The 8,883-nt window shown below is 43.2% G+C and overlaps 1 long non-coding RNA gene across 3 annotated transcripts in view; it reads right to left on the minus strand.

The window, feature by feature from the left end:
• LOC129385016 (uncharacterized) overlaps positions 1-8,138 on the minus strand; it is a 47,206-nt gene extending 39,068 nt beyond the window's left edge. Inside the window, exon 1 of one of the 3 annotated variants that reach the window (XR_008612547.1) lies at positions 8,064-8,138. This is a non-coding gene — a long non-coding RNA (uncharacterized lncRNA). Of the gene's footprint in view, positions 1-4,566; positions 4,728-8,063 lie in introns of those variants that run through there. The other 2 variants (XR_008612546.2, XR_008612548.1) reach the window with 2 other exon arrangements.
• Positions 8,139-8,883: the final 745 nt, after the last annotated feature.

Consider the following 8,883-nt stretch of genomic DNA (forward strand, 5'->3'; position numbering starts at 1 on the left):
ACAGGTGTTGACTACAAGCCTGTTCTTATTCCTTTCTTTTTCCATCTGCGAAGGAGAGACAAATAAACTAAAAGCAGATACATATATTAAAAATGTAAACAATAAATGGCGTTGCTCTTCAATTGGGCATGTAATTAGTGGCGAGATCGCTTATGAGTACAGGAATTTTCTCACATGAATTGATCTTCCTTAAGTCTAGTTTGGTGACCAGACAAGGCGAAAGCAGATCATAAGTTGCACACACACTATGATGCATTCCAAAAGGGAGACAACGATAAGCACTTCAGGTATGGTAAAGAAACGGTTAAAAAAAAAACCGTATACAATATCCATACGCTACATGTATAAAATTATTCAATTTCTTATACGTATTTCCTTTCCTTGGCATTCTCTCTCCATGGACAAAAGTTGGTAACACGTCTACATTATTTTGTCTGCATTTCCAGACAGTCTGATTACACAGAAAGCCCCCAGACAATGGCCGACAAAAAGCACAAGGTCTTAAGTTCACAGGTTGCATGTAAATATTCTATAGAAATGATAGCACAAGTGGTGGCACTCTTTACTCTATAGAAGTACTCCTTATAAACTGTGCCAACAAATACAAGCAATGCTTTCTTAGAGCCTACTCTTTGCTAACCAGCGGGCATATTTGTCCGGATTCTCTAAATGGCCTGGATGCACTCAAAAATATTGTTAACTGATGCCGCCAGCCTGCGTACGTATGCTAAAATGGCAGCTTAATCAAATGAAGGGGCCGTGGCACGGTGTGAATATATTGCATTTCTAAGCAAGCTTTCATAGATATTGATTTAATGTGATCGAAACGAAACGCGTTAACAGACATTGAAATATGCGATAACTGCAGGTAGAGCGAAAAAGGAAACAAGACAGAACAGGCGAAATCTTTGCAGGTTCGGCAACATGCAAGAGAAGCAGTGCAAGCAAAATAATCGTAGAAAAATAATATCAGAAGCAGGTGTAGTTTAAGTCCAGACAATCTGCGGCAGCACATAGTCATAACACACAAAAAATATCAATATGATAGCAAGAAAAATTAAAAGACAGTCCGTTATCGTGTATAAGTTGTCCCGTCTCGAAGCGAACACATTAGCGTAGCTCCACTGTACCTCCACCCATGCTTAGACTGGTCGACTACAAAATACACACAAACCAACCAAGCAGCGGTGCATTCACTCCAGCGCGCTCACAGGTAAGCTTATTGAACGTGCGCAAACACCCTTCACGTATCGAACAAGATTAACGTGGATTTCATCGAAAGGGGCGTTGAGCAGCGCGGTGGAGAAGTCCTTGACAGGGAATTACGCTTTGGCAAAGAACAAGAACCGACAAAGCACTGCGTGTCGGTGCAGGTAGAAGCACGCCAGGGGCGACCCCTACCGTCCACTTAGTGCACTCCCTACTCCCTCCCTCCCCCCATCTTCTTTTTTTTTTTTTTTTGCTATCCAGAATTTTTTTTGCCCGCCTATCTATCTTTACGGGTTGCACAAATGAAGGCGCTGCTAAAGCCTGACTTAGCGGAGTGTCCTGAGAATAAAGTAACAGAAAGGCACGGACTAAATGTGTGAAAAGGAACACGTCATTGACGCCAGGCGCTCCTATAGGGACAGAGGGAAAGGAGGACACGTTAGTCTTCGCAAACGAGTCTTTCGGGTCGCCGGCGCGGCTTGAGAAGCACTTAGAGGGATCAAATGTAGTGAATCACGCTGTCGTGAAAAATAACACTCCGACGCTAAACGCCGCCTTCGCCCCCGCCGAGCTCACTTGCGAGCGCCATTTTGAAACGCGCAGAGAGGCGCGGGGAGCGCAAGACTGCGCCTCACGTAACTGCAAATGGTGCCCATCGCGAAAATTATTGTGAGTTATCGAAAAGGGTTGCATGCTGACACTGGATGGATAAAGATTGCCACTCTGGCTTACGCTACCTCTGGTGGCGCGAAGGAAGTGAAGAAAGGTAAAAATCGCAAAAAAAGAGAAAGAAAACAAAGAAAAAGAAAGAGAGAGAAGGAAAATGAGAACTAACTCTGTTGTCACACGTACACTTCTGATCGCGATCGGGGCCGATTGGGATTGAACTTGATCCAAATCGAACGTTCCTATCTGGTCATTTGCGATCGCAATATTGTGATCCGGATCAGGAAACACGCGACCAGTGAATCGCGATCAGGTCAATTGATCGCGATCGCAGGCTGACGTCTGCGCCCTCTAGCGCAGTATTCTGGAAACACTAAAGAAAAGAGTGAGGGTAGCTCAATAAAAAGTGTTTAAAAACTGTTTTATCGGCACTAGTAAGCTGTAAAATTGAAATATTGTCCAAATTTAACCATATTTTGCAAATCTGAATTTGTAGCGAAGACATTATTCAGTTCTGAGAGTTGCCGACGATCAGCAGACGATAATAACTCGATCCGGATCATTGGACCGTGTAGCAGCGACCCCTGTTGATTGCGATCAATAAAGCCGATTCGTATCTGCCCCGATCGGGATCAGAAGTATGAGTGTGACACCGGTAGCAGAGAAACAACTCATCGAACAATTATATATAAATATATTGGCTTTTCTAGGATCCTATGCATGGCCCATATGAATGAATTGCAAACCCATGGCAAAGTAAATGTTCGTAAATATTCAATTATTTCTGAGTTATTGTGCATGTTTCGTCTTAATTTGTGGTTATCAATGTCTAGACGCAAGTTAGCTTACAACAATTACCTCATGTTGTGAGCGGATCCATAACCCGTGTTTTCCACATTAGCCATACTACAATATAATCTGTGAATTAAAGAACAACCAATTTTAATTATGTCTGTGCAATTACTGTAACTCTTGGACCCAATGACGCCAAACTAGTGATCCTTTCTTAGTATATTTAATTCCAAGGAATACCTCCTATTATTACCCGATCTGTAGCACGTGTATCTCGATCCCATTTGTTGAACAGGAATCTGCGAATAATACTAGAGTAATTCCCATTTTTCACTATATAGTTACAGTGCACTTCAACTGTTTTTGAACACAATTGCGGGAAAATATTTTACTCTTACTTAATTATTCAGCATAATTAGCCTTTTCCTTCTCACTCCTGGTTCTCAAGGTCTGAATATTGTTATAAATACCTCATATTGTTATAAAATCCCTAACTCATACATTTAACCACGGTCATTGGACTAATAGCTACTGCAATGATGAGGTCAGTGTTCATTTTTTATTAAATCTCTCACTGCACTCCAACTGTTTCAACTCGCACTTAAAGAAAGAAGCTTAAAGAATGCACAGCGAAGGCTGTGATGTTCTTCTGAATCAATAAATATTGTCTTTTAGACGCATAACTGCATCTTGAACTGTTGCAGAGAAGACTTTGGACAAACATCTGCACATAGCGGTCAACAAGACGAAAATATCGAGGCATGGCAGCTCGCTCCAACAGATCAATAAAACGGGTCTCCTATTCACACCTTGCCGCTGTAGCCGAATTTACACCCCGTCTTCGTTATCAGTTTTTGTTTGCTTGTTGGTTGGTCAAGTGGCTAAATGTTCAAGGGTAAATTCTTAAATTTATCTTTTTTGAAGATACTTGTATTAGTACCACTACTTGCGGGAAGCTTTCTCGTCCTTATTAAACAAATAATACCGTCCAAGGTTTGGACGACTTTTCACGTGGAGCTGCCCCATTATACTTGATTTATTTCTAAGCGTAGGCTAATATGTAAAGATAATTTTGATTTCCTCCGGACTTGACCCTAAAACTACTAGTATAGGCAACACTTAATCCTGTCCTAGAAGCTTTGTTTACTTCAGCGGTCATTGGCTGCAGTTGAAAGCAGAACGCACCGACTCGTTCATTGAAGTGACGCTCCATGACTGAATGAAAATAAATGCGACCAAGGGCACTGTGATTCAATCCGGTCAAATCAAGCTATTGTTAGGGACTCCACACATTCTCACACTGTATGAAGCAAAAATTACCGCTTTATCTGCAAATTCGATAAAGTGCGCCAGGTTCTTTGCTACGTAAAAGCCCAGGGAGCATTTAGCGTCGAACAACGCGACGAAGCGGGCCACTCTGACCGCGTCCCACGCACTCAATATAAAGACGGCCACACGAGGACGTAATAAGGGCTCAATCTGACACGCTCAGTCACGCGAGAGCAGGTGGGGGGGAGGGAAGGGGGCGGCTGTCGGCTGCGCCGCGTCTTCTGCTAACGTTCTCGACGCTCCCTGAGAAAACAAAACAACAGCGTGGAGGCGGCGGTCTGCGCCGTCAAACAAGCCAACGGTCAGGCGAAGCGCGCGTGCGTGCGTGTGTGCGGCGCTCGATCAAAAAAGCACCGCATCCCAGTCGCTTCGCTCCCCTCTTGTGTCCCGCTAGGCCTAAATCTCGCAGACGGACTAGCAGACGCGCCGCTCGCAATTCTGCACGGCGCGCTCGGGCGCCCGACTCGGCGTCCGGCCGAAGAATGCTCGGCGCCGGTCACGGGGACTTCTCGTTCCCCGACAGCGGCCACCCCAAGGAGCAACCGAGCACGTTTTACGATCTCCACTCACCGGAGTACGTGAGGCCGTCACCGCCGACGGAGGTGCCGGAGAACGCGGAGCCAGTGGTGCCGCCGACCATCCGCCATGTTGGGCCGTCCTTGCGCGCTTCCCCCGCCGCCGAGAGCCAGCGGCAGCCTGCGCGCTTTCCCTCGCTCTCTGCGCGCGCGCCTCCGCCTTCTCCTTCTTTCTTTCTCCCTCGCTCTCTTTCCCTCGGTTGCTGCAAGCCTTCTCTCATACGCTCGCCCTCGCCAGTCGAGCCCCCGGCTCCCACTCCAAAGATGGCGGAGTTTGGGGATTTTTATGGTCCCTCCGCGAGAGGGGTTCCTTCGTCAGATTCGCAGCAATGGTCGCGCAGTCGGCCTCGCCGAATGGCCCCGTTGACCTTGATGAATTTTTACGTGCTTCGCTCACCCCTTCGCCCAGGGGCTCGCTCCCCTCCTTGAAAGCGGGCACGGAGGAAAAGCCTACGGGGACAGAGTTTCAGATTGCGCACTTTCTCCTGGAATGCACTGAGTGGACAAGCGGACGATATGACGCAGGTTCGGTGTCTCGCACGAAGTTAATTCATCGATGTGAATAGTTTTTCATTATTTTCTCACACGCACTATGAACTAATGAACGTAACGTTCATTAGTTTGATTCTTTATTGATTTTCTGATTTATTGATTTATTAAATGATATGTTGATTTATTTGTTGATTTCCAAACGTCTGCCCTGAATAACTGTAAATGGCTCAAGCAGGAGCGGCAGTAATTTCATTAACAGCAAATAACACAGCACATCAGAAAATTTATGCATCACCGAATAAAACATTAGAGCAATGGCACGGAAACAACGCTCGAAATGCCGATGAAAAACCGAAGACCTTTGACGATTTAATGGCTTCTACAGATGCTAACTAACGACTTGACGAATATACATGAATGCTAATGAATTGGTAGTGGTTACGTATGAATAACCTCAGTTGATTGAGAAATTATGTGACCTGCATAGTATCTTCAAGTATCGCTGTAAAAGTTCTACATCAAATTCTATGAGGATACGTAAGGAGATCACGTCAATCAGTCCCCAATTGACCAGACCCATGGCAAAGTAGACTAAAGTGTATGATTGATCGCGGCACAGCATTTACCGAAACCGAGCATGAAAGAATACAGCGCACATTGTTGTTCAAGAACTTGGCGGTTTCATTGGCTATTACATGCAAGTGGTGGAACTTGGGTGATAATTAGCGGCGTGCTGTCGCATTGAAAGAGAAGAAGTGGCTACAATACAGCCTCCTCGCCAATCAGGCGGAAGTGCAGCCATTCAATATTTCATTTCTTTTTCCTGCATACCTGCACATGCGGAAAACTTGTTTGCGATATCACTAGAACAGTGAGATCATTAGATTTTCAAGCTGAGTGTTATTACGCATAAGTTGCACAATATGTGCCTTCCTTCAGGTTGGTGCACTATATAATCTTAGACAGGAAATCAGTATCTCTGTATTTAGTTGAATTGCTGTGAAAATTTTCCTTTACTTTTTTTTTGGTAACAATATTATGAGGCATACTTTGCGAAGTTTATCACGATGGGATGCCTGAGGTGATGCCTGGGTAAGTTTATGCAACTGCGTTTAACATGTTAAAAATGAAATATTGATGCTAGGCACACGAGATTCATGCTGAAGTCCTGTAAGTCGGAATAGTAAAGGTCGAAACAGTAAGCAATATCAAGGCACAAACATGTCCCGCAAGTATACTAGGTCTCTGTACATCATATTGGGTAACAAGGGTCAGTGCCTCATCCTGTGTAAGGAGCTTTACCGCCACGCAACTGTCTGTAAAAAGTAATAATAAAGAAGAATCATAGTAATACCTGATTTTACTTCCATCGTGTCATCAGGGATTTATTTTTAATAAGGAAAAGATGAAAGCCGTAGCAGTGCAAGTGAAAAGAGGAAGATTAAGCCTTTGGGTTCGTTATTCTTTCAAGAGCGCCTCTATAGATGCATGGAGTGAAACGGAGAAAAAGAAAGCGGAAGAATTACAAGCAGTGGTTTTCCAAAATCATCCTATTGTAGAACTGCCCCAACATTTCCAAACTCCTTTTTTTTTCAATCAGGTGAGAATATAATCATGCATTATTCTAGCAACCAATTGTTTCTTTTTACATGAGACGTTCCAATATTTCCGTTGTGCTTTCCGAATCAAGTTAGGGGAAGCGTATCCAATGTAGCAGTGGTTAACGTGTTCGCTCACTTCATTTGGGCAAGTTGTATACGGTGTATGCATGCATGCAAGTGATGCATGCATGCATGATGCAACTGTATGCTCTAGTCATTGCCCTGACTTCAAAAATAAGGGTTCCAACAAACCTACTTGTCAAAAACATTTATGAAAAATACGTAACCAAATCATCTTTGTTCCATTGCGATTCATCTGTGCTCTCACTGCATAGCTCAAAGGCGCCTATCAGAAAAATCTTCTGAATGTTCGTTTATTCTTGCCATAAACAGCCAAGGCTAAGCTACTGATTGCGGGTCGTGCGAATGGCGCCTCTCTTAAATTGACCCTCAAACAAACCAAATAATTGCGTTAAACATGATGCGAATTAAGCATTTCTCATGCTGATTCTGTACACTAAAGGCTTATAGAATATTCTTCAAACAATATCCATACTCTGCATTATGTTGACATGATTATAACTGCATCCAAAATTATTGTATTTCCCTAAACAGCAAACGAACAGCTCAAGCTCAATCCAGTGGTAGTGCATTAAACTAGGCTCTTCGGTATACTCACGAGTAGATCATGCTGCAACATACAAGCACATAGAAAATGACTTAAGAAAAGAAGAAAGAATGCAGTAAGAAACACACGAAAAAATGAGAAAACCTCGAAGGACCACCAATAAAAGAGCTCCCTGGAAACAAAAGCAACTTTATCACGACCCTGCGGTTATCATAAGTTTGAATCTTTAGACAGTATAAAACTGGCACATTTGTTGACTACTGTGCATAACTAATGAGTACAGAATGACTACTTAATGGCTCCGAGAGGTTATAAGCCAGAAGAGGAAGTCATTCACCAATCGTACACAGCAAAGCCACATGCGTGCGAGTTTGCAAAACTGACGTTGTACCAGTAGTCCAAAAATTGCAACATAACATTTACGCACATAACGTAAAAAAAAAACCTTGTTAGCATTACCCAATTAGCTCGTCTTGCGTAAACTTGGTATCTAGCCACTGTTCATCTTGAATTTGTAGATGATCCGCACGAGTTTTCTTGAATTAAAGAAGCGTTATTCGTCCGCTTGTATTTGGAACCTTTTACGCTTGCTTTAATAGTGATCAAATGCATTAAATATATTTCGGAACCTGAGTCAGTATTGCTGCGAGGTGCGTGCGAGGTGCCGGTTTCCATAACTTTGGCATTGCTATCAGCGCCGTGATTCGTGGCTTGTGATGTGACGGTGACTGTGCTGCAGAAGATAGAGTTTACAAGCAGAAAAAGACTCACCCTTTCAGTAAATCCTTCTTCCAGCGAGCACGCCAATCTTCGAGTCGTCTGGTTACATCGTCCAAGAAGAGACGCTGCAGAAACGACGCAAAACCAAATACATTGCAGGCTTTTGGGTTGCTCATATGTTCAGCGGTACAGTCACGTTTACCGTATTGTATTCTAGTGTGCGGTTCACGACAAACAACAATAACGAACTCAACAAAGTGTCCGTAAGAAGCCTATCTATGCCTTTGAGAGTTTTTAGATGAGTGCGCAGGGTAGCCTGCCGGGCTCAGCCTGGTTAACTTCCCTGCCTTTCCCATATGACTTCTCTCTCTCTCTTTTTAGGTGAGTGGACAGTACTGAGAGTAAGGGACGATATGTACGAGTGCTGTTGTTGGCCCGGCACATGCACACGGGACAAATGCACGCAATGCAAAGTTCATCTAATTATAATATTTCTTTATTCGTGTTCCTCATTTTAAATATCGAATACAAAAAAATAATCATTCAAATAATGTTGTAAGAAAGCGAACCAGCAAGCCTGAAAGCAACCCTTGTCTAGTATAACCTGATCAACTTTACAATAAAAGAGCTGAGCTTTTGGTTTCAGTAGAGTTTTTTGTATTGTGTCAAATGAAGAGAAATTCTTTATATTTTTTGTAGTCATGCATGCGAAAACAAGTAAAAATCTAAACTACATACTAAGACAAGAAACCTGTAAGTCAAGATGAGATTTCGTTTAAAGAAAGCTAGCAGAAATGTTTATTAAACAGAAACAACTTCTAGTGAGAAATGCTTGAAATTGGTCGTATGTGTCTTTTCTTTTTTCGAAGTT

This window comes from Dermacentor andersoni, chromosome 5, assembly GCF_023375885.2.
Source record: "Dermacentor andersoni chromosome 5, qqDerAnde1_hic_scaffold, whole genome shotgun sequence".
Taxonomy (NCBI): Eukaryota; Metazoa; Arthropoda; class Arachnida; order Ixodida; family Ixodidae; genus Dermacentor; species Dermacentor andersoni.